Source organism: Microcaecilia unicolor, chromosome 12 (genome assembly GCF_901765095.1).
Source record: "Microcaecilia unicolor chromosome 12, aMicUni1.1, whole genome shotgun sequence".
NCBI lineage: Eukaryota > Metazoa > Chordata > Amphibia > Gymnophiona > Siphonopidae > Microcaecilia > Microcaecilia unicolor.
Genome location: NC_044042.1, coordinates 73,069,336 through 73,094,927, shown reverse-complemented (window position 1 = coordinate 73,094,927; position 25,592 = coordinate 73,069,336). Strand labels below are relative to the sequence as shown.

The 25,592-nt window shown below is 46.4% G+C and overlaps 1 protein-coding gene across 1 annotated transcript in view; it reads left to right on the top strand.

The window, feature by feature from the left end:
* Window positions 1-25,592, top strand: part of KRT222 (keratin 222) — a 140,476-nt gene that overhangs the window by 101,106 nt on the left and 13,778 nt on the right. The gene's annotated exons all lie outside the window — the stretch shown is intronic.

Below are 25,592 nucleotides of genomic sequence, written 5' to 3'. Positions count from 1 at the left end.
CCAAAAGTACAAGAAAAAAGTGGAGCCAGGCAATGAAGATCGCAACCAGAAAATTCTTTATTTTACTTAGCGGCTGAAAACAAGAGTCACCCGACACAGCTATGTTTTGGCACACTATCAGGCTTATTTTCGAAAGAGAAGGGCGCCCATCTTTCGACACAAATTGCAAGATGGGCGTCCTTCTCACAGAGTCGCCCAAATTGGCATAATCAAAAGCCAATTTTGGGTGTCCTCAACTGCTTTCCATTGCAGGGACGACCAAAGTTCCCGCGGGCATGTCAGAAGCATAGTGAAGGCGGGACTGGGGCGTGCTTAACACATGTGCCTCCTTGGCCGATAATGGAAAAAAGAAGGGCGTCTCTGACGAACACTTGGACAACTTTACTTGGTCCTTTTTTTTTTTTTATGACCAAGCCACAAAAATGTGCCCTAAATGACCAGATGACCACTGGAGGGAATCGGGGATGACCCCCTCTTACTCCCCCAGTTGTCACTAACCCTCTCCCACCCTCAAAAAAAAATTTTTTAAATATTTTTTCCAGCCTCTGTGCCAGCCTCAAATATCATACCCAGCTCCATGACAGCAGTATGCAGGTCTATGGAGCAGTTTTAGTGGGTACAGTGCACTTCAGACAGGCGGACCCAGGACCATCCCCCCCTACCTGTTATACTTGTGGTGGTAAATGTGAGCCCTCCAAAACCCACCACAAACCCACTGCACCCACATGTAGGTGGCTCCCCTTCATCCCTAAGGGCTATGGTAGTGGTGTGCAGTTGTGGGGAGTGGGTTTGGGGGGGTTGGGGGACTCAGCACACAAGGTAAGGGAGCTATGCACCTGGGAGTTTTTTCTGAAGTCCACTGCAGTGCCCCCTAGGATGCCCGGTTGGTGTCCTGGCATGTGAGGGGGACCAGTGCACTACGAATGCTGGCTCCTCCCACGACCAAATTGCTTGGATTTGGTCGTTTCTGAGATGGGCGTCCTCGGTTTCCATTATCACCGAAAATCGGTGACGACCATCTCTAAGGACGACCATCAATAAGGACGACCATCTCTAAGGTCGAACTAAATGTTGAGATTTGGGCATCCCCGACCGTATTATCGAAACGAAAGATGGACGCCCACCTTGTTTCGATAATATGGGTTTCCCCGCCCCTTCGCGGGGACATCCTGCGAGGACGTCCTCAGGAAAACCTGGGCGCCCCGTTCAATTATGCCCCTCTATGTGCCTGTCTCAGGGGTGGATAATTCTAAAAGCAGAAAATAAAATAAATATATGATAAAATATCTTAATCATAAGAAGCATAAAAAACTGGAAACACATCTAAAAACAGACATATTAAAACTCCAAGGATATAAACAAAAGACAAAGATCGAGATATCTGTGTTTGTTTTTTCTTGTAAACTGACTCTGAGAGTAATGGTATTACATTTTGATAAAAATAAAACAATCTATATAATCCCATTGCTGCTATATGTAATACAATATAGAAAGTTATTATTTGATTTACAAAGGGAGATGATAGAATATATATACACATAAGTGCATTCCACAGAACGATAATCTGTCCAATAAAAATAGCATACCTTGTTGAAAAATGTCAGATGTTATGAAATGAAGAGAAAAACTGGTTCTGTATTCAATAATTTCTTATCAGGAACTTGCACAAAACTCAGTGAGTGAAAATGCACTGAAGAATATAAAATGTCTAAAATGAAACCACTCAAATTGACGCAAGCAAGTAACTATGCAGTGAGGTAAGTATCTTATGGCAGCAAAATCAACAATACAAAAATGAGATCTGAGACAGCTACATACTTTATAAATGACCAAGATCTGAACGCTGCCGATAAGGCGGTAAATAAAGTGTGTGTCACCTGACTATGAAAAAGTAAAGAAAGTTGAAGAATGATCTGATATATCTAAAATCTCATTCTGACATTTTTCAACAAGGTATGCTTTATTTATTAGACAGATTATCGTTCTGTTGAAGGCACTTATGTGTATATATATTCTATCATCTCCCTTTGTTTTTTCTTTCTCCTTTTTTATTATCCATGTGGTGTGCCCCAGGGTGCGACGCATGGGATCAGGCATCACCATTTTCCAAGCTGGCAGTGTGGAGGCAGGGGCAAGTGGGTATCAGTCCTGTCTCCCAATATTAAAAGTGCAGGGGGAGGGATCGGGGGAGTTACACTTTTGTCCCCAGTGTTTCTTTTTAGTGGGAGAGGTATAAGAAGCATGGGCCACCAGAGGAATCTTTGAGGTGAGGAAATCAGGGCCATGGGCCACTGGGGACATTTGTAGGATTGGGAGAGGGCCCACTGGATCATCAGGGGACGTTATGGGGGTGTGGGAAGGGGACTGGATTTGGGAGTTTTTTCTTATGTCTCCTTGACAAGAACAGAGACATTTACTTGTGATGTAGCAACTGGCTGCATCTTACTATTGTAATGTGCTCTGTGTTTTCTGACAGCGCACACTTTTTAACACAGTGGTAATCTGCATGCCATTAATTTACTGCATTGGGAGTAAACATGTTTTAGTGCATTCATTAGGACACTGTGTGCTGGACATTGGCACAGATTTCTAACAAATGGCTTTCTGCATCTAGGACTTTGTCTTTGTTAACACTTCACCATCTAAGTCCATCTGAATGCATTATGGGACAAAATAGTAACAGTTTCTCATAATCCAGCAAGGTCAAATCATAAACTGCCCTAACACTACTAGCAAAATAGAACAATAATAAATTGCATTAGCAACAAAAGAAGAGACATTTTTAATTTAAAAAAATGTTCCACTTTTTTAACTTTCATTTTGGTTTCTACACAATTGAGGAAAAATGAAAGTTAAAAAATGAAATATTTTTTTAAATTAAAAATGTCTGTTCTTTTGTTGCTAATGCAATTTATTATTGTTCTATTTTGCTAGTAGTGTTAGGGCAGTTTATGATTTGACCTTGCTGGATTATGAGAAACTGTTACCATTTTGTGAGAGACATTGCTGAAGGGTTAGAAGCAAAAGTTTGCCTTTTTGTAGATGAGACGAAGATAGCCAAAAGAGTGGATACCCTAGAGGAGTAGAAATCATGAGAAGGGATCTCCAAATGTTGGAAGAATGGTCAAGCGTCTGGCGGTTAAAATGCAATGCAAAGAAGTGCAGAGTGATGCACTTGGTATGCAGAAATCCAAAAGAGATGTACAAGTTAGAAGGGGAGAAATTGGTACGCTCAGCTCAGGAAAGGGACCTTGGAGTGATGGTGTCCGAGGATCTCAAGGCGACGAAGTAATGCAACAAGGTAGTGGCCGCAGCCAGGATGCTAGGCTGCATAGAGAAAGGTATAACCAGCAGAAAAAAGGAGGTGTTGATGCCCCTGTACAAAGTCGTTGGTGAGGCCCCACTTGGAGTACTGTGTTCAGTTTTGAAGGCTGTATCTTGCTAAGGATGTGAAAAGACTTGAAGCGGTTAAGAGAAAATCAACAAAAATGATATGTGGTTTGCATAGCAAAACATACAAGGAGAGACTTGCTGACCTGAAAATGTATACCCTGGAGAAAAGGAGAAACAGGGGTGATATGATACAGACATTCAAATATTTGAAAGGTATTAATCCACAAACAAACCTTTTCCAGAGATGGGAAGGTGGTAGAACTAGAGGACATGAATTGAGGTTGAAGAGGGCTGACTCAGGAATAATGTCAGAAAGTAATTTTTAACTGAGAGGGTAGTAGATACTTGGAATGCCCTCCTGTGGGAGGTGGTGGAGATGAATTCAAAAATACGTGGGATAAACGCAAAGGAATCCTGTTCAGAAGGAATGGATCCAAAGAAGCTGAGTGGAGATTAGGTGGCAAAACCAGTAATTGGGAGGCAAAGCCAGTACTGGGCAGACTTCTACAGTCTGTGTCCTGATCATGGCTGGACAGATTCAGCTTCAGAACAAGGCCAGAGTTGAACAGACTTCTACGGTCTGTGCCCTGATCGTAATGGAATAGATTTGAGTGGAGCTTTTCAGGGGCCTCAACATAACTTCAGAAGTTTTAGAACAAGGACAGTGCTGGGCAGACTTCTGCAGTGTATGCCCTGAAAATGGCAAGGACAAATCAAGATCATGTATACATATGACGTATCACATCATACCTTATGTAACGAGTTTATCTCGTTGGGCAGACTGGACGAACCATACAGGTCTTTGTCTGCTGTCATCTACTGTGTTACAGTAACTAATCACTAGTAACTCAATATCACACAACACTGGTGATATTATGCAACACATATAGAAACAATCTGCATCATAACTGAAGTTTTCTGATATTTTACAATTCAATACAGTGCAGAGCCAGGTGCATAGCATCACAATGCATAGTCATGATGTCATTACTTTGATATTCCACTTTTGTAAATAAGAGACATCTTTCAAAAGAAAATGGACAATGAAGAGCAATCTGTCGCTAAGAAAGAGACAACTGACAAAGAATCCATGGAATCTGAGTGCCAGCCCAATGATGGCACAGAGTGTAAGGAAGGCAAAGGGTTGGGGAAGGAAGAAAAGAAGGGTGAATAATGTCTTACTAACCAAAAGGTTCTTCTAGTGTGCATCTATGGGAAAAACAGTCAGTAAACTGGCATGAGGGAGTTTGTAAAAGTTTACTGTTTCTGAAATTGTGATAATAGCAAAGTCAAAGGCATTTTTTTTATTTATCATTTTACTTAATTACATTCACATTTATCACATAAATGTAAGGAAATACAGAAATGAATATAAAAAGGAAAACATTTTCTCTCAACAATATATCTAATATAATAAAACGCACCGTGAACGTTCTGAAGACAACGTTCTGAAGCCACTCAAACACTCCCTGTAGGGTTCGTGGATTCGTGGTGTGAAGCCAGCCAGCCGTCTCTGCCCTGCCCTCGCGTCAAACGTCATGACGTCGAGGGCGGAAAAAAAACCAAACAATTCCGGCAGCGCAGCGTCAGGGAAGGAGGCGGCGCTCCCGACGTCTCTAGCCTTCCCTTCACTGTGTTCCGCCTTCTTCTGATGTCAAGGATGACGTCAGAAGAAGGCGGAACACAGCGAAGGGAAGGCTAGACGTCGGGAGCGCCGCCTCCTTCCCTGACGCTGCGTTGCCGGAACCGCCACGGAGGTAAATTTAAAAAGAAGAAAAAAAAAAGGGGATGTTGGGGGGAGAGAAGAGGGTGGGCAGTAAAGTTTAACAATGGGAGCGGGAGGGCAGGGGAGAAACGACACCATGGATGCGAAGGGGGGGGGGGGCATGGATGCAAAGGGGGGGGGAAAGAGGGCGGGCCAGGCTGGGACATGGGAGAGAGAGGAGCATGGATGCGAGGGGGGGGTCATGGAAGGGAGAGAGGGGACTTGCTGGAAAAGGATGAATGGAGGCGGCAGGGGACAGAGGAGCATGGATGGGCATGGATTGGGAGGGCAGGGCTCAGGGAGAGAGAGGGGAATTGCTGGATAGGGATCAATGGAGGGGACAGATGGGCATGGATGGATATGGATTGCAGGGCAGGGCTCAGGGAGAGAGGGGAATTGCTGGATAGGGATGAATGGAGGGGGCAGGTGACAGAGGAGCATGGATGGCCATGGATTGGGAGGGCAGGGCTCAGGGAGAGGGGAATTGCTGGATAGGGATGAATGGAGGGGACAGATGGGCATGGATGGATATGGATTGCAGGGCAGGGCTCAGGGAGAGAGGGGAATTGCTGGATAGGGATGAATGGAGGGGGCAGGTGACAGGAGCATGGATGGGCATGGATTGGGAGGGCAGGGCTCAGGGAGAGAGGGGAATTGCTGGAAAAGGATGAATGGAGGGGGCAGGGGACAGATGGGCATGGATTGGGAGGGCAGGGCTCACACTCTCTCTCTCATATACAATGTATTTCTCACTCTCACACACTCTGTCTCACACTGTATCACATTCACTCTCTATGTGCCACACAGTCACTCACACACTCGCTTGGTCTCATACACTCACTCTCACAGAGAATCTGTGTCTCACACACACTCTCTCTCTCGCCCACACACACACACTCTCTCTCACACTGTGTCTCACATACACACTTGCACACACTCTCATTCTCACACACACACTCTCTCACAAACACACTCACACCCAGACTCACTCTCTCTCTCACACACACACACTCACACTTTCACTCTGACTCACAAACAGTCACTCTCACATACACTCTCCCAAACATACACACTCCGAGGAAATCCTTGCTAGCGCCCGTTTCATTTGTGTCAGAAACGGGCCTTTTTTACTAGTATTTACATAATTGTCCACAATTGGAAGATCCAAGATCAGGAAAACAATCTTAAAGAAAATAATAAAAACTCAAAATGGTTAATCTTACACTTCACATTTTCTGAGGGAGGAAGGTTAATCGGTTATTGCAGCCGGTACAGTGGTAACTGAAGGAAGTTGCTGCAGAGCATTCTTCATCTGTTTCCACAAACTCTTATAATTTCTTAGTTTCAAACAAATAAGTAATAAGGAAATAAAACACTTACAAGGGAATCGCGCTAGGAAGGTCCCTCCTAGGGCAATGATTCCTGGCTTAAAAGCCAAGACACAAAATTCACTTGCAAATTGTAATACAGAGAATAAAGTAGTATATGAAAATGTTAATACATCAAAGAAAAATTATGTTTCTCTTAAGTAGAACCAAAATGTTAAGAGAAAATTCAGGGAGCGTAGTCCAAAAGGTAAGGAAAACCTAAATACAAATACTAAAGATTTCAGTAATCGGCCTGGCCGAGTTCTCTCCTATTACATAATCCAACTTCTCTCAAACCTTGCGTCCACTGGGTGCTCTTTATAATTCTAAGAAAGATTTAAGTTGTTCTGGCTCCCAGAAGATATATTTATTATCCAAATATCTAATTATACATTTACAAGGAAATGTTAATAAAAATTTAGCTCCTATTTGACTACGTTTCTTCTCTAAGAGCCAGAAACTTCCGTCTTCTATCCTGGGTAGTTTTTATAACGTCTGGATAGATCCAAATTCTGTGTCCACAGAAAGTTTTTGTAGAATTCTTAAAATACAACTTTAACACAGAGTTTAGGTCCTGCTCAAATACAAAGTAAGCCATTAGTGTTCATCTTAAAGTTACTTCGCTTAACAATTCTTCTAGCAAGCAGAAATATCATTTAAATTTTGTTCATCTTGTTGATTTTGAATCGCATTCCCAAGGGTCCCTTGTTCTTTTCAATTTCGAGTGGGTAAAGGCAAGTAATATATTTTGTTCAAAGGTGGAAAAGCTGCTTCAGGAAAATGTAGTAAGTAAGATCCATTGGGACCATCGGGAAATTTAACATTCTTAAATTTAAACGACGGTTGTTGTTCTCGATTTGTTCCAACTTGCGACGCATCAAAGTTACATCAGTTATAATAGCGTTAGTAGAGGAATTTAAATTCTTTACCTCTAATTGTAATTATGTAACTTGCTGTGTAGTTTCTTTCTTTATTTCATCTATTGATGCCGTCAGAGTATTTACCTTGTTAATCAAAAGGGTTAGTTCTTGAGCGATAGAAGTAGTTACTGTGGTTAAACGTTGCAGGGCTCCCCAAATGGACTCCAAGGTAATCACCATGGGAGCATTCTGTGCTTCCATTTTCTTCTCCTCCGTGTTTGGATTAGAGGCACTGCAAGTGGAAGCCAGAATAGTTTCGACATCCGATCCTGCTGTGCTTCCTACTTCGCCTCCAAAAAACACGGGACGTGGTGGAGGGTTAGGTGTTGGAGGTGACAACGATGTTTCACTCCCCAAGAGGGCCGATTCTCCTTTCTCGGCTCCTTCAGCGAGGGTCTCCACTCCGGTAAGAGAACAAGCTGTTGCATAACAGTCTGGCGTCTGCTGGACCGAGGATGAGGTTCTGTCCGATGGCAGTCGGACTTTCACCGACCCTTTTCTCTTTGTGTGTGGCATTAAGGAAACAGCTTAAGGAAAACGCCAGCAGCACAAACTTAGACCGTTAGCAAACATGCACGGCCGCCATTTTGACACACCTCCAGTCAAGGTCAAAGGCATTTTAAAAGTATTTAGAAGCTCAAAATAAATACCCAGTAAAATCAGTTACTTTCAATGTTGTTTATTGTATTTTGTTGGCATATAACTTTTTGACCTACATTCTATACCTTCCTTAAACTATCCTTTACGTTTTATTTATCCTCTTTTTTCAGATTCCCACCATTACTTGTTCCTATACAGTAGTTATCACTCTGATATTCTTTTTGCATAAACCTACATAAAAGTAATCAAGCTTTTATTTAGAAAGAAACAATTTGAATATTTTGTGATCCCTTAAAATTGTAACCTTCTTTTACTAATTCAAACTGCTAGGTCTGCCTAGTAAATTGTGATTTAAAAGGCTAATTTTATAACAGGTCATTTATCTCAGAAGTTCAAAAATGTGGACATTTGGGAGGTAGCTTTTTAAACCTTTTCCATGAGTAAAATGCCAGTTATAAAATTAAGTCACATATATGCGTGGTGCATGTGCTTGTAGAACAGGTGTGCTCAGAGGAGTCTGGGTAGATTGTGGGCAAAGTTATGATTTATATGTGTATTTTATGAGATGCATGCATAGGCACGTACTTAACATGCTAATATTTACCTGTCAGCACCCTTAATACTAAACACTAGGGTGAATCGGATTGGTGGAGGGGTAGCATTGTATATTAACGAGAGCCTTGAATCAAATAGATTGAAAATTCTGCAGGAAACAAAACACTCCTTGGAATCACTGTGGATTGAAATTCCATGTGCAAAGGGGAAAAGGATAGTGATAGGAGTGTACTACCGTCCGCCTGGCCAGGACGAACAGACGGATGCGGAAATGTTAAAGGAAATCAGGGACGCAAACAAACTGGGCAACACAATAATAATGGGGGATTTCAATTACCCGCATATAGACTGGGTTAATGTAACATCTGTACACGCAAGGGACATAAGATTTCTTGATGAAATCAAGGACAGCTTCATGGAACAGCTAGTTCAGGAGCCGACAAGAGAAGGAAAAATACTAGACTTAGTCCTTAGTGGTGCTCATGATCTAGTGCAGGGGGTAACGATACGAGGGCCGCTTGATAACAGTGATCATAATATGATCGGTTTTGATATTGGCATTGAAGGAAGTGAAACTAGGAAATCAAGTATGCTAGCGTTTAACTATAGAAAAGGTGATTACGACAAAATGAGAAAAATGGTGAAAAAAAGACTGAAAGGAGCAGCTCGCAGAGTAAAAAACTTGCATCAGGCGTGGATGCTGTTTAAAAACACCATCCTGGAGGTTCAGGACAAATATATTCCACGTATTAGAAAAAAGGGAAAAAAGACTAAAAGCCGGCGTGGCTAAACAGTAAGATAAAGGAAATCATTAGAGCCAAAAAACAATCCTTCAGAAAGTGGAGAAGAGAACCAACTGAAAGTAACAGGATAGATCATAAGGAATGCCAAGCCAAATGCAAAGCGGAGATAAGGAGGGCAAAAAAGGACTTTGAGAAGAAATTAGCGTTGGAAGCAAAAATACATAGTAAAAATTTTTTTTAGATACATTAAAAGCAGGAAACCGGCCAAAGAGTCGGTTGGGCCGCTGGACGAAAATGGTGTTAAAGGGGCGATCAAGGAGGACAAAGCCGTAGCGGAGAAATTAAATGAATTCTTTACTTCGGTCTTCACCGAGGAGGATTTGGGGGGGACACCGGTGCCGGAAAGAATATTTGAAGCAGGGGAGTCGGAGAAACTAAACAAATTCTCTGTAACCTTGGAGGATGTAATGGGTCAGTTCAGCAAGCTGAAGAGTAGTAAATCACCGGGACCTGATGGTATTCATCCCAGAGTATTAATAGAACTAAAAAATGAACTTGCGGAGCTACTGTTAGAAATATGCAATCTGTCCCTAAAATCGAGTGTAGTACCGGAAGACTGGAGGGTAGCCAATGTTACTCCGATTTTTAAGAAGGGTTCCAGAGGAGATCCGGGAAATTATAGACCGGTGAGTCTGACGTCGGTGCCGGGCAAGATGGTGGAGGCTATTATTAAGAATAAAATTGCAGAGCATATACAAAAACATGGACTGATGAGACAAAGTCAGCACGGATTTAGTGAAGGGAAGTCTTGCCTCACCAATCTAATGCATTTTTTTGAGGGGGTAAGCAAACATGTGGACAATGGGGAGCCGGTTGATATTGTATATCTGGATTTTCAGAAGGCGTTTGACAAAGTGCCGCACGAAAGACTCCTGAAGAAATTGCAGTCATGGAATCGGAGGTAGGGTATTATTATGGATTAAGAACTGGTTGAAAGATAGGAAGCAGAGAGTAGGATTGCTTGGCCAGTATTCTCAGTGGAGGAGGGTAGTTAGTGGGGTCCCGCAGGGGTCTGTGCTGGGTCCGTTGCTTTTTAATGTATTTATAAATGACCTAGAGATGGGAATAACTAGTGAGGTAATTAAATTCGCCGATGACACAAAATTATTCAGGGTCGTCAAGTCGCAGGAGGAATGTGAACGATTACAGGAGGACCTTGCGAGACTGGGAGAATGGGCGTGCAAGTGGCAGATGAAGTTCAATGTTGACAAGTGCAAAGTGATGCATGTGGGTAAGAGGAACCCGAATTATAGCTACGTCTTGCAAGGTTCCGCGTTAGGAGTTACGGATCAAGAAAGGGATCTGGGTGTCGTCGTCGATGATACGCTGAAACCTTCTGCTCAGTGTGCTGCTGCGGCTAGGAAAGCGAATAGAATGTTGGGTGTTATTAGGAAGGGTATGGAGTCCAGGTGTGCGGATGTTATAATGCCGTTGTATCGCTCCATGGTGCGACCGCACCTGGAGTATTGTGTTCAGTACTGGTCTCCGTATCTCAAAAAAGATATAGTAGAATTGGAAAAGGTACAGCGAAGGGTGACGAAAATGATAGTGGGGATGGGACGACTTTCCTATGAAGAGAGGCTGAGAAGGCTAGGGCTTTTCAGCTTGGAGAAGAGACGGCTGAGGGGAGATATGATAGAAGTGTATAAAATAATGAGTGGAATGGATCGGGTGGATGTGAAGCGACTGTTCACGCTATCCAAAAATACTAGGACTAGAGGGCATGAGTTGAAGCTACAGTGTGGTAAATTTAAAACGAATCGGAGAAAATATTTCTTCACCCAACGTGTAATTAGACTCTGGAATTCGTTGCCGGAGAACGTGGTACGGGCGGTTAGCTTGACGGAGTTTAAAAAGGGGTTAGATAGATTCCTAAAGGACAAGTCCATAGACCGCTATTAAATGGACTTGGAAAAATTCCGCATTTTTAGGTATAACTTGTCTGGAATGTTTTTACGTTTGGGGAGCGTGCCAGGTGCCCTTGACCTGGATTGGCCACTGTCGGTGACAGGATGCTGGGCTAGATGGACCTTTGGTCTTTCCCAGTATGGCACTACTTATGTACACTATAGGCCCTGTTTAAAAGCAGCATTATAGACGCGTTAACGTTTGTAACACGTGTTAACCATGTACGTGTGTTAACCATGTATGTGCCTACAATATCCCTATAGGCGCATACTTGGTTAGCGCGCACACTAAGTGTAGGTGTGCTAAAACACTTATTTAGCAGTGTTGGTGGGGAGCAGGGCTTCATTGCAGGAGAAGAAGGGTTTTGGTGAGGCACAAAGCAAATTTATTCTAGTGGCCACACTTCTTGTCAAAAAATGTATTTTACAGTCATGGGTTGACACTTTCAAGCTTATTTTCGACACAAATCGGGAGATGGGCATCCTTTTCCCAGGGTCGCCCAAATCGGCATAATCAAAAGCCAATTTTGGGCGTCCTCAACTGCTTTCCATCGTGGGGACGACCAGAGTTCACGGGGGCGTGTCAGCAGCGTAGCGAAGGCGGGACTGGGGCGTGCTTAAGAGATGGGCGTCCTCAGCCAATAATGGAAAAAAAAAGGGCGTCCCTGACGAGCACTTGGCCGACTTTACTTGGTCCATTTTTTCTTGCAACCAAGCCTCAAAAAGGTGCCCGAACTGACCAGATGACCACCGAAGGGAATCGAGGATGACCTCCCCTTACTCCCCCAGTGGTCACTAACCCCCTCCCACCCTCAAAAAAACTTTAAAAATATTTGCCACCCTCAAATGTCATACCCAGCTCCATGACAACAGTATGCAGGTCCCTGGAGCTGTTTTAATGGGTGCAGTGCACTTCAGGCAGGCGGACCCAGGCCCATCCCCCCCTACCTGTTACACTTGTGGTGGTAAATGTGAGCCCTTCAAAACCCATCACAAACCCACTGTACCCACATGTAGGTGCCCCCCTTCACCCCTTAGAGCTATGGTAGTGGTGTACAGTTGTGGGGAGTGGGTTTTGGGGGGCTCAGCACACAAGGTAAGGGAGCTATGCACCTGGGAGCAATTTCTGAAGTCCAATGCAGTGCCCCCTAGGGTGCCCGGTTGGTGTCCTGGCATGTGAGGGGGACCAGTGCACTACGAATGCCGGCTCCTCCCACGAACAAATGGCTTGGATTTGGTCGTTTCTGAGATGGGCGTCCTTGGTTTCCCATTATCGCTGAAAACCGGGGACGACCATCTCTAAGGTCGACCAACTCAACATTTAGGTCGACCATCTCTAAGGTCGACCTAAATGTTGAGATTTGGGTGTCCCCGACCGTATTATCGAAATGAAAGATAGACGCCCATCTTGTTTCGATAATACGGGTTTCCCCACCCCTTCGCCGGGACGTCCTGCGAGGATGTCCTCAGGAAAACTTGGGCGCCCCATTCGATTATGCCCCTCTTTGCCTCCCTCACTCACTACTTGTCATATCTTTATGCACGAGATGGCAAATTGGTTGCTTACCTCTTTTAAATTTTCATATTCATTGGGGCACCACCAATATCATGATCTATGGAATAGGTATCTTTCCCTACACGCAACAGTGGGCAGCGAGGGAAATACATCCCACTGATTTTGCTTCTGGACGGACTGGGGAGGGAAGGGGAGAGAGGAAGAGGATGTCTTTTTTTTTTTCTTTTATGTTTGTTTTTGTTTTTTGGAAAATTCTGAGTCAGGGAGGGACTGTTTATGTTTCTATTAGCACTATTATCTTGCTTGTTTGGTTGTAACAAGGGGTAGCACTCCCCTGTATTTTGTATGTCATGCTTTCACTCTGACTCAATAAAGATATTATTTAAAAAAAAAAAAAAAACAACACTAACGCACCTTAGTAAACAGGGCATTATTTTTGTAGAATTTGTGCTAGTATATAAAGACATGGTTGCCTATGGGTCTTAATAAAATAGGCTGCAAGTCCTTTTTTGTCCTTCACATATAGGTATCTTTTTATAAATTAGCCTCTACATGCCTATTAAAGGCAACGTTTTCCACCAATCACTCAAAATAATATCACCTTTTCAAAAAACATTCTTTGTTCTTACTTTGTATAACCTTATATTTTACGTATAGATAAGTGAAAATGTAAGGGACCATCATATTAGAGGCTAATGAAACATATAATCATGTTTTCCATGCAGCCTTATTTAAATACTAGTAAAAGAGGCCCGTTTCATAGAGAAATGAAATGGGCGCTAGCAAGGTTCCACGCCCCCCTCCCTACCTCTCTCTCTCCCCTCCGAGTTCTATGCCCCCCTTCATCCCTCCATCTCCTCCGAGTTCCAGGCACCCCTCCCGTTCGAGTTGCAGGACCCCCTGCCCCCCTCCCCTTCGAGTTGCAGGGCCCCCCTCCCCTTCGAGTTCCAGGACTGCCCCCTCCCCCTCGAGTTCCAGGACACCCCCCTCCCCTCCGAGTTCCAGGACGCCTCCCCTCCCTCCCAGTTCCACGCCCCCGCGCCTCCCTCCCTTTCTCTGTCTCCCCTCCGAGTGCAAGCATGATCTGTCCTCTGGCAGCCCCTCGCCTTCCAGCGTGCCGGCTGTAATTTTAAAATTGTTACCTCGGGGTCCGGCGTCCACAGTGAAGGCGAGCAGCGCTTCAGCCTGCCTTCCCATCTGTCTTAGCTCTGCCTCTGGTCCCACCCTCATTTCCTGTTCCCGGAAGGGCGGGACCAGAGGCAGAGCTGAGACAGATGGGAAGGCAGGCTGAAGCGCTGCTCATCTTCACTGCGGACGCCGGACCCCAAGGTAAGAATTTTTAAATTACAGCCGGCACGCAGGAAGGCGAGGGGCTACCGCAGGACAGGTCGTGCTTGCAGTCGGAGGAGAGACAAGAGAGACGGAGGCGTGGATCTCGGAGCAGAGGGGGGGGGCGTGGATCTCGGAGGGAGGGGGCCCTGCAACTCGGAGGGGAGGAGAGGGAGGGAGGTAGGGGGGAATGGAACTCGGAGGGGAGGGGGCTGGAACTCGGAGGGAGGACGGGGGGGGGGGGATGGAGGGGGGCGATTGTGTACTCACCTCGAACGCTGGTGCTGACTTCCCTTCCCTCTCACTTCCCATTGGTCCACCCTCTGACGTCATCGCCAGGATGGACCAATGGGAAGTGTGTTATAAACCCAGGCATCCAGACGGAGGTGCAAATTATTATATAGGATAATCATCCATCCTCTTACCAATTCAAAAGCCAATCAGTTGTGCAAATCAATAAACTTTTCTTCAAAAACATTGTGCCTGATATTTAAAACAATTTAGCTGGATGCTGACTGGTTAAATCACTTGGCTGAGGCTAGCTGCTAATATTCAGTTGCACTTAACTGGCTAAATGCCACTAAATATCGCAGTTAGAGCTGAACACAAAGCCGGCTAGGTTGGGGGCATTCCGGGGGTGGAGTCAGCACTTGGCCACTTAAGTGTTGATATTCAGTACTTAAGCGGCCAGGGTTAGAACATAAATGGGACCACATAAATGCCTGTCCTATCTTTATGAGGTAACTCATGGCTACTTAAAGGGTTCTTTTACTAAGGTGCGCTGAAGAATGCCTTGCGGTAGTGTAGGCGCAGATTTGGGGCGCGTGCCAATCCATTTTTCAGCGTGCCTGCAAAAAGGCCTTTTTTAAATTTTTGCCAAAAATGGACGTGCGGCAAAATCAAAATTGCCACGCGTCCATTTTGGGTCTGCGACCTTACCATCATCTGTTGGCCTAGCAGTAAACTATCATGCGGTAACCAAGTGGTAATGACCTATGCACGTCAAATGCCACTTGGAACGTGTCCAAAAATAAAATTTATTTTTCAGCTGTGCATATTGGACGCCTGCCAAAAATGAAATTGCCGCAAAAGCCATGCAGTAACTGGGCGGTAAGTCCATTCTGGCGCACGTTGGGTGCACATGGATGCTTACGCAGCTTAGTAAAAGGGTCCCTAAGTGATGAATATCGACTTAACCGGCTATGTGTTAGCTGACTTAAAAATAACCAGACATTAAAAGCTGAAGCCTGCACAGGTCCCGGCTTTGAAGATCCGGGAATCGCACCATCGACAGTGAGCAAAATGCTCATTGCTGATGGTTGAATATTGACCCCATTAAAAAAAATAAACTACTTAGTAGCCCTTTTACTAAAGTTTAGCGTGCGCTAACAGAAGTAATGCAAGCTAAATGCCAAAAAGCCCATAGGTATAAAATGGGCTTCTTAGCATGTACGCACGCTAATTCCGATAGTGCTTGCTTCATGCTGAGAAACCCATTTTATACCTATGGGCTTCTTAGCGTTTAGCACGCACTACCTCTATTAGCAAATACTAACCTTTACTGAAAGGGCCACATAAAGAGGAATGCAATACTGGGCTTCGCAGTTGTTCAGTGACATGACTTTAAAGTTGTTTAGGAGCATCCGCTTTCAGAATACTCAATAATACCTACATGATCATATCTGCATCAGGGTGTTGCACTCCTCTCTGTATCAAAAATTCTCTAAAATGATAAAGCGAATTAATAATGAAAACTTCAAAAACTAACAATTTATCAATACCTATTCCCATCTCTGAGACAATGAGTTAATGAAAGATGCAAGCTACAAGAGGAAAAAGTTTTTGAATAAAGGGGTTATTCAAAAAATGTTTCCTCTTGTAGCTTGCATCTTTCATTAACTTATGAAATAAGAAATAAGACAGAGTCCATGCTTATATACAGATTTTCCCAGAAAGCTCCCAATCAGATAACAGTCACATGATATAAAACACTAATGAGATGAGAGACTGCCATTCTATTGCCAGTCATGATGGCTAATGATGGTGCACACCCACACTTTAGCTGCCCAAATCTCACCAACTCTCCATCTTTATTTATGTTAAGCAGCTGCACAGGATTTTTATTATGTAAGCTATTTTAATATGCAATAGATATTAGCATGGGGCTGCACATGTCTACCACATGATAAAGCCTGCGCTAGCTGCTTAACGCAGCTTAGTGAAAGATCCCTTAAGTGTGTTTATAAAATAGCATCTAAATAGGTGCATTCTTGGCCTCTTAAACCAAGCACCATGTTCTGGGCTGGCATAACCTGGTAAGCGTGAAACGCATGGTGGGGGGGGGGGGGGGGGGGGGGGCACCAACCTCTGGAGGACACGACAAGCCATGCTTTCCAGAAGCTCCCAGTTCTAGCTCTAGTCCCCTTCTCAGTTACTAGTTCCAGCCCCAGCCCCAGCCCCCATCTGCCCTCCCTCAGCTTGCATGACAGCCTACTTCTCATTCCTGCTGTCCTGCATTTTAAAATCTTTTACACTGAATCGGCAGTATCTGTGAGGGAAGCAGGCTGCCTTGGGCTTTCCCTCACCGTGTCCTGCCCTCCTCTGATGTAATTTCCTGTTTCTGCGAGGGTGGGACAGTGAGGGAAGGCTTGAAGAAGCCTGCTTCCTTCAAAGACTGCCAATTCAAGGTAAAACATTTTTTTAATGCAGCAGGAAGAAGAAGGCAGCTGCAAGCGAGTAGGTGGAGACTGGAGGCTGTGGCTGGAACTAGTAGCTGAGAAGTGGGATAGGGTATAACATGTGGGCTGTGGCTGGAACTGGGGGCTAAAAAGGGGGTCAGGTGGATTAATGGGACTACAACTGGGAGCTGAAAAGGAGGCAGGTAGAAGAAGGGGGCTGGGACTGGAACTGGGGGGGGGGGAATGGGGGCAGGTGGAAGAAGGGAGCTGGGGCTGGAACTGGGGGCAGGTGGGAGAAGGGGGCTAAGGCTGGAGCTGGAACTGGGGGCTGAAAGGGGGCAGGTGGGAGAAGGGAGTTGGGACTGAAAATGGAGGGTATGTGGGAGAAACAGGCTGAGGCTGGAACTGGGGGCTTAAAAGAGGGGGCAGGGGGCTTAGAAATGGCCCTGATTTAGGGGCCAGAAGGTGGCTGAGGATGGGATATGGGGACTTATGCTGCCAGATGGTAGGGGTGACAAAAGTGGTCTGATGCTGGGGGCAGATGCAGGAAGGGACTGATGCTAGAGCTGGGACAGAGAGAAGGAGAGCTCAGAGCTAGCAGACTGGGGTTGAGGATGGGGTAGGGAGAAGGGGTCTGGGGTCTGACAAGGGGCAGATCAGGGCTGAGGGGCTGATGCAGGGGCTGAAAGATGGAAGAGAAGGGCAGATACTTTGTGGGGGATGGAAAGAAGTAAGAGTATATGCAGGGATAGGTGAAGATGCAGAGGCAGAGTGATGGGTAGGGGTGTTAAGGTGGAGGAAAGACAGAGTAAATAAACATTGGAGAAGGAAGTAGGTGGACAGAGAACAAAGTATGAGAGAAGAAGCATGGACAAAGGATGATAAGGAAAGGGGCAAAAGAGATGGAGAGTTATCAAGAGGGTGAGGGACAAAGGAAGGGGACAGATCTTTGAAGAAGGTGAGAAAAGGTATAAATAAAGAAGGTTAAATGGAAGCCTGAATAAGAGGATAAGACATAAAGGGACTGGGGCTGGAGAGGGGATGAGTGACAGGGAAGAAGCTGGAGGATGGTAAGGGGTAAGAGGCAGAGAAGATAAATCAGGGAGGTAATGAATACAGAAAGTAGAAATGGGCACCTTGAAAGTGGGTGAAATACTTGAAATAGGAGACAGGGAAGAATAAGACACAGGTAGGAATGGGAAAACTAGAGGCTCATTTTCAAAGCACTTACACTTACAAAGTTCCATAGGTTACTATGTAACTATAAGTCTAAGTGCTGTGAAAATACACCTCATTGGGAGGTAAGTGCCAGTGACGTTCCTAGGGTGGCTGAGACCCGGGGCGGATCGCCGATGCGCCCCCCCCCCCCCCCGGGTGCAGCGCGATCCCCCCACCCCCGGCGAAAGGACACCCCCCCCCCCCGGGTGCATTTTTACCTGCTGGGGGGAGGGGGTGCCGCACGCCTGTCGGCTTCGCTTGTTCCATGCTCCCTCTGCCCCGAAACAGGAAGTAACCTGTTCCGGGGCAGAGGGAGCACGGAATGAGCGGAGCCAACAGGCGCGTGGCACCCGCCCAGCGGCGTGCACCTGGGGCGGACCGCCCCCCCTTGGTACGCCACTGGTAAGTGCAAGAAGTAAAAGCTGGTAAATATGAATAACGGAGACTTAAGTCTGGAGGGAGGAGAAGGAGGAATATATAGCGAATGCTACATACCTGTAGAAGGTATTCTCCGAGGACAGCAGGCTGATTGTTCTCACTGATGGGTGACGTCCACGGCAGCCCCTCCAATCGGAAACTTCTCTAGCAAAGTCCTTTGCTAGTCCTCGCGCGCCCGCGCGCACCGCGCATGCGCGGCTGTCTTCCCGCCCGAAACCGGCTCGAGCCGGCCAGTCCAGTATGTAGCAAGACAATACACTTCAAGGGAAGACACAACTCCAAAGGGGAGGCGGGCGGGTTTGTGAGAACAATCAGCCTGCTGTCCTCGGAGAATACCTTCTACAGGTATGTAGCATTCGCTTTCTCCGAGGACAAGCAGGCTACTTGTTCTCACTGATGGGGTATCCCTAGCCCCCAGGCTCACTCAAAACAACAACCATGGTCAATTGGGCCTCGCAACGGCGAGGACATAACTGAGATTGACCTAAAAAATTTACCAACTAACTGAGAGTGCAGCCTGGAACAGAACAAACAGGGCCCTCGGGGGGTGGAGTTGGATCCTAAAGCCCAAACAGGTTCTGAAGAACTGACTGCCCGAACCGACTGTCGCGTCGGGTATCCTGCTGCAGGCAGTAATGAGATGTGAATGTGTGGACAGATGACCACGTCGCAGCTTTGCAAATTTCTTCAATAGAGGCTGACTTCAAGTGGGCTACCGACGCAGCCATGGCTCTAACATTATGAGCCGTGACATGACCCTCAAGAGCCAGCCCCGCCTGGGCGTAAGTGAAGGAAATGCAATCTGCTAGCCAATTGGAAATGGTGCGTTTCCCTACAGCCACTCCCCTCCTATTGGGATCAAAAGAAACAAACAATTGGGCGGACTGTCTGTGGGGCTGTGTCCGCTCCAGATAGAAGGCCAATGCTCTTTTGCAGTCCAATGTGTGCAGCTGACGTTCAGCAGGGCAGGAATGAGGACGGGGAAAGAATGTTGGCAAGACAATTGACTGGTTCAGATGGAACTCCGACACAACCTTTGGCAGGAACTTAGGGTGAGTACGGAGGACTACTCTGTTATGATGAAATTTGGTGTAAGGGGCCTGGGCTATCAGGGCCTGAAGCTCACTGACCCTACGAGCTGAAGTAACTGCCACCAAGAAAATGACCTTCCAAGTCAAGTACTTCAGATGGCAGGAATTCAGTGGCTCAAAAGGAGGTTTCATCAGCTGGGTGAGAACGACATTGAGATCCCATGACACTGTGGGAGGCTTGACAGGGGGCTTTGACAAAAGCAAACCTCTCATGAAGCGAACAACTAAAGGCTGTCCCGAGATCGGCTTACCTTCCACACGGTAATGGTATGCACTGATCGCACTAAGGTGAACCCTTACCGAGTTGGTCTTGAGACCAGACTCAGACAAGTGCAGAAGGTATTCAAGCAGGGTCTGTGTAGGACAAGAACGAGGATCTAGGGCCTTGCTGTCACACCAGACGGCAAACCTCCTCCATTGGAAGAAGTAACTCCTCTTAGTGGAATCTTTCCTGGAAGCAAGCAAGACGCAGGAGACACCCTCTGACAGACCCAAAGAGGCAAAGTCTACGCCCTCAACATCCAGGCCGTGAGAGCCAGAGACTGGAGGTTGGGATGCAGAAGTGCCCCCTCGTCCTGAGTGATGAGGGTCGGAAAACACTCCAATCTCCACGGTTCTTCGGAGGACAACTCCAGAAGAAGAGGGAACCAGATCTGACGCGGCCAAAAGGGAGCAATCAGAATCATGGTGCCTCGGTCTTGCTTGAGTTTCAACAAAGTCTTCCCCACCAGAGGTATGGGAGGATAAGCATACAGCAGACCCTCCCCCCAGTCCAGGAGGAAGGCATCCGATGCCAGTCTGCCGTGGGCCTGAAGCCTGGAACAGAACTGAGGGACTTTGTGGTTCACTCGAGTTGCGAAGAGATCCACCAAGGGGGTGCCCCACACCTGGAAGATCTGTCGCACCACGCGAGAATTGAGCGACCACTCGTGAGGTTGCATAATCCTGCTCAACCTGTCGGCCAGACTGTTGTTTACGCCTGCCAGGTATGTGGCTTGGAGCACCATGCCGTGACGGCGAGCCCAGAGCCACATGCTGACGGCTTCCTGACACAGGGGGCGAGATCCGGTGCCCCCCTGCTTGTTGACGTAATACATGGCAACCTGGTTGTCTGTCTGAATTTGGATAATTTGGTGGGACAGCCGATCTCTGAAAGCCTTCAGAGCGTTCCAGATCTCTCGCAACTCCAGAAGATTGATCTGCAGATCGCGTTCCTGGAGGGACCAACTTCCTTGGGTGTGAAGCCCATCCACATGAGCTCCCCACCCCAGGAGAGACGCATCCGTTGTCAGCACTTTTTGTGGCTGAGGGATTTGGAAAGGACGTCCCAGAGTCAAATTGGACCAGATTGTCCACCAATACAGGGATTCGAGAAAACTCGTGGACAGGTGGATCACGTCTTCTAGACCCCCAGTAGCCTGATACCACTGGGAGGCTAGGGTCCATTGAGCAGATCTCATGTGAAGGCGGGCCATGGGAGTCACATGAACTGTGGAGGCCATGTGGCCCAGCAATCTCAACATCTGCCGAGCTGTGATCTGCTGAGACGCTCGCACCCGCGAGACGAGGGACAACAAGTTGTTGGCTCTCGTCTCTGGGAGGTAGGCGCGAGCCATCCGAGAATCCAGCAGAGCTCCTATGAATTCGAGTTTCTGCACTGGGAGAAGATGGGACTTTGGATAATTTATCAGAAACCCCAGTAGCTCCAGGAGGCGAATAGTCATCTGCATGGACTGCAGGGCTCCTGCCTCGGATGTGTTCTTCACCAGCCAATCGTCGAGATATGGGAACACGTGCACCCCCAGCCTGCGAAGTGCCGCTGCTACCACAGCTAGGCACTTTGTGAACACCCTGGGCGCAGAGGCGAGCCCAAAGGGTAGCACACAGTACTGGAAGTGGCGTGTGCCCAACTGAAATCGCAGATACTGTCTGTGAGCTGGCAGTATCGGGATGTGTGTATAGGCATCCTTCAAGTCCAGAGAGCATAGCCAATCGTTTTGCTGAATCATGGGGAGAAGGGTGCCCAGGGAAAGCATCCTGAACTTTTCTTTTACGAGATATTTGTTCAGGGCCCTTAGGTCTAGGATGGGACGCATCCCCCCTGTTTTCTTTTCCACAAGGAAGTACCTGGAATAGAATCCCAGCCCTTCTTGCCCGGATGGCACGGGCTCGACCGCATTGGCGCTGAGAAGGGCGGAGAGTTCCTCTGCAAGTACCTGCTTGTGCTGGAAGCTGTAAGACTGAGCTCCCGGTGGACAATTTGGAGGTTTTGAGGCCAAATTGAGGGTATATCCTTGCCGGACTATTTGAAGAACCCACTGGTCGGAGGTTATGAGAGGCCACCTTTGGTGAAAAGCTTTCAACCTCCCCCCGACTGGCAGGTCGCCCGGCACTGACACTTGGATGTCGGCTATGCTCTGCTGGAGCCAGTCAAAAGCTCGCCCCTTGCTTTTGCTGGGGAGCCGCGGGGCCTTGCTGAGGCGCACGCTGCTGACGAGAGCGAGCGCGCTGGGGCTTAGCCTGGGCCGCAGGCTGTCGAGAAGGAGGATTGTACCTACGCTTACCAGAAGCATAGGGAACAGTCTTCCTTCCCCCAAAAAATCTTCTACCTGTAGAGGTAGATGCTGAAGGCTGCCGGCGGGAGAACTTGTCGAATGCGGTGTCCCGCTGGTGGAGCCTGACGATGCACCACCGTCCGACGACATCAGCAGATGAGGTCCCGGTACCACCGACGTCGATGCAGTCGCCCGATACCTTGGCGCCGATGCAGAGGCCCGATGCCTCGATGCACTCGATGCAGTGGCGGCCGAGGAAGATGGTCTGGATGCTGACGACGTCGATGCACTCGAAGATCCCGGTGCCGATGCCGATGAAGAGCCCAAGAACAACACGTTCCACTGGGCTAATCTCGCTACCTGAGTCCGCCTTTGAAGCAGGGAACACAGACTACAGTTCTGAGGGCGGTGCTCGGCCCCCAGACACTGAAGACACGACGAGTGTCTATCAGTGAGCGAGATTACCCAGGCGCACTGGGTGCACTTCTTGAAGCCGCTGGAAGTCTTCGATGTCATGGGCGGAAAAATCACGCCGGCGAAATCAAAATCCGAAATGACGGAAAAAGAGCACCAAAAAATTTTTTAGGGAGAAAATCTTGACCGAGGCCGAAAAGAGGCCTACCCCGACGACGAAAGAAAACTTATCGGGGCAAAAAGCTGGAAGTACGGGAAGGGGTTGGCCCGAAACCCGGGGGGGGGGGGGGGGGGGGTTTCCGGAGCACTTCTCGACACTTTTAAAGACTTTTCCGAAGAAAAAGAACACGTCAAAATTAATTTGGACGCGCGAGGTCGACTTTCCGGGGCTCGACACGGCGAAACACGACCGTACCGAGTGCGGACAAAAGAAGACTGGCCGGCTCGAGCCGGTTTCGGCCAGGAAGATGGCCGCGCATGCGCGGTGCGCGCGGGCGCGCGAGGACTAGCAAAGGACTTTGCTAGAGAAGTTTCCGATTGGAGGGGCTGCCGTGGACGTCACCCATCAGTGAGAACAAGCAGCCTGCTTGTCCTCGGAGAACTACCTGTAGGTTTAAAAAAAAAAAAGCAGATGAGAGAAATGGAGAAAAAATGAGACAGAAGGATCAGAATCAGAGGTAGACTTGAGATTACAGAAGATGGACAGTGAAAAGCAGAAGAAATTAAATCCTACAAAAGGACTCAGGAGAAAAACAACAAGATTTGATAAGATATGATACAGAATTTATAGTCCACCAACTCCCAATGTAAATTGACAAAGTGGATTACAGCTAAATTAAAAAAAGAAAAGATTAATAGTAGGCCTTAGCAAACAAATAGATTTTCAAGTTCTTATGAAAAGAAACATATGATGGCATAGTTTTAAGTTCTACAGGCAAAGAGTTCCAAATCTGGACCGCTTGATATATAAAAGAAGGAAAATAAGAGGATGTCATAAGGAGAGACCACGACCAATCCAAGTGGAAAAACAAAATGGTCAGAAAACAAAGGTAGAAAACAATTAGATTTTCACCATTTAGAGAAATGAGATGTCAGCTTTGAAAATGTGGATTTCTTGTACTTTGTTTTGTACAGGAGGAAATGCATTTGTTTCTCTTTTTTCAGTGGAGTGGAGGCGTGGCTTAGTGGTTAGGGTGGTACAAATGTAACAATAAAAAAATAAAAAAAATAAAGTAGAGGTCATGTGTGACAGACACATTGGGGAATCATAAGGAGGAAGAGTTAAGCTATGTCCAATACAAGTTTTGGTTTTGTTTTGTTGTGTTGCAGGGTTAAGACATTTAAGTTGGATCATTAGGGTATGCCTTTTTGAACAGGTTGGTTTTTAGTAGTTTCCAAAGGTGGTTATATGTTGTTTTCATGGCGCTTGGCAATGCGTTCCATAGTTGCGTGCTTATGTAGGAGAAGCTGGATGAGTAGGTTGATTTGTATTTGAGTCCTTTGCAGCTTGGGTGGTGGAGATTTAGGTATGTTTGTGATGATCTTGATGTGTTTCTGGTTGGTAGGTCTATGAGGTCTGTCATGTATCCCGGGGCTTCACCGTAGATGATTTAATGAACCAGGGTGCAGATTTTGAATGCAATACGTTCTTTGATTGGGAGCCAGTGTAATTTTTCTCATAGAGGTTTTGCGCTTTCAAATCTTGTTTTTACAAATATGAGCCTGGCTGCTGTGTTTTGAAAAGTTTGGAGTTTCTTTATGATTTGTTCTTTGCATCCCGCATAGATTCCATTGCAGTAGTCAAGATGGCTTAGTACCATAGATTGTACCAAATTGCGAAATATTTCCCTCGGGAAAAAAGGTTTCACTCGTTTGAGCTTCCACATTGAGTGGAACATTTTCTTTGTTGTAGCTTTCGCTTGGCTCTCTAGTGTGAGGTTTTGGTCGATTGTGACTCTGAGAATTTTCAGGCTGGCTGATATAGGGAGGGTGCAATCTGGGGTGGTTATGTTGGTGGGTTTATATGTGTTATATTAGGATGAGGCAGTGTGTTTTTTCTGTGTTAAGTTTTAGTTGAAATGCATTTGCCCATGAGTTCATGATGTTTAAGCTGAGTTTGATTTCTTTGGTGATTTCAGTTAGATCGTGTTTGTAAGGGATGTATATTGTGGCATCGTCTGCATTTATGAACAGATTAAGTCCTTGATTGGATAAGGACTTGGCTAGTGGGTGCCACAATTTCAGCATACTCATGCTGCTAAGTACCAATTCTATAATGGCATCTGTACACCAAGATATCATTAGAGAATACTAGCCTAAGTCAGCATTGATACAGCTAAATGTAGGCGTGAACAGTTATGCCAGGTCTATAGCAGGTATAACTGTTGACAGTTAAATGTGGCACTTTAGCATATAACTTATTAAGTGCACGCCCCTTGCACTTATGTGCTAAGTGACTTGTGTGTGTAAATTATAGAATAGTGCTTTAGCATTTACACACATGTGTGCATTATATGCATGTAAGTGCTAGTATTCTATAAGATATGTGCACAAATGATGCCTAACTTTAGCGTGTAAATGATTTGAAAAATTTGACTAAATGTAAATTGGTATGGGAACTTGGGAACAAGGTGAAACTGGAAGGAGAAGCTTGGACCACACCCCCCCCCCCCCCAAATTCTGCTGCCCCTGGGAAGAGAACGTGCTGGGGAAAGGGAGAGGGGGGGAGGGGTTGGAGGAGAAAAGAGTGAGAGGAGATGCTGGATGGGTAGGAGGTGCCAACTAATAGGCTGCAAGGGGTGCTAGAAATTCTAGCACTGGCCCTGACCTTGTTATAAAATTACCCTCCACAAATTCAGAACTGTTCACAGACCTGGGGAAGGAGGGAGTTTTGGCCATCAAGCGGGAGTGACATTTATCAGCTGGTTCAACTGCACATTTGTACCAGTTTCTGGATGGAACTGTGGTTTATGCTGCTCAGTTAGAGGACTATTGCTGGAATGAGTGATCTAAATGAGAGTGAGGACAGAAAATAAAAATTGTA